At 48.7% G+C, this 836-nt stretch overlaps 1 long non-coding RNA gene across 1 annotated transcript; it reads right to left on the bottom strand.

Moving 5' to 3' along the window:
• LOC133177853 (uncharacterized) lies at positions 1 to 469 on the bottom strand. Its single transcript, XR_009719851.1, has 3 exons — positions 418 to 469; positions 208 to 306; positions 1 to 62 (listed from the first exon to the last, which is right to left on the bottom strand). It is a non-coding gene; the product is annotated as an uncharacterized LOC133177853 (long non-coding RNA).
• Between the last annotated feature and the right edge of the window lie 367 nt (positions 470 to 836).

Raw genomic sequence — 836 nt, 5'->3', positions numbered from 1 at the left:
CTCCTCTTCTCTACTTGACTGCAGTTGGGATCCGTCCGGGTCAGCAGACACCTCCTCTTCGGCTAATAAAGCAAAACCAAGACATCAAAACAACTTCGTCGAGTTACAAGAATTCACCCAGTGCAAACAGCAGAGTTAAGACATCCTTAACACAAACACACAGTAATGAAAGTGCACACAGTGCAAGATGAGTACATTGCGTCTTACCTGCACGTCAGGGATTGACCCCACTCCATCACACAACTGCTGCCTGCAGGTGACGGTCTGCTCTTCTTCCACGGAACCAGACCAGTCCAACCCCCGTACCTGTTAACAAAGATGTCTACAGGTCAAAGCCCGAGTAACACACCCGCAACAAGGAACGAGTAACAAAAGTCCACAGAGTGCAAGGAGTATACAGACTGCAAGTCTCATTACCTCCAATGCTTGGGTTGGCCGCAGTGTATCCCTGAACCCTTTGCACCTCTTCCGGCAGGCCGCAGTCCGCACTCTGGATCCAGAACAGCCAAACCAGGACCTGTTAACAGCAAATGTGCAGTAGTCAAACAAGTGTGCTTAGACCAATGAAAACAGTAGAAATGAAGAAACTCCACAGAGTGGGAGGCGTGCAAAATGCATCTTACCATCCTTGGGTTGGCAGTCTCCTCTTCACACCCCTGGGGATAGAGGGCTGCATCACACTGCATCTCTACAGTAGAAAGACAAGACATCAAGAGAGGTCACAATCTGCTTCAAGTGAGATGAGAGAAAAAAAATCAACACGGTTAATACAGGTTTAAGACATGAATCTTACCCTCTCTTCAATGGGCGGTGGCAGTCGATCCCTGCTCTCCAGA

The sequence above is a fragment of the Saccostrea echinata genome, unplaced genomic scaffold, assembly GCF_033153115.1.
Source record: "Saccostrea echinata isolate AGI-Se365-2 ecotype Australia unplaced genomic scaffold, CSIRO_AGI_Sech_v1 ptg000265l, whole genome shotgun sequence".
Lineage (NCBI taxonomy): Eukaryota > Metazoa > Mollusca > Bivalvia > Ostreida > Ostreidae > Saccostrea > Saccostrea echinata.
This window is presented reverse-complemented; position numbering and strand designations above follow the sequence as displayed.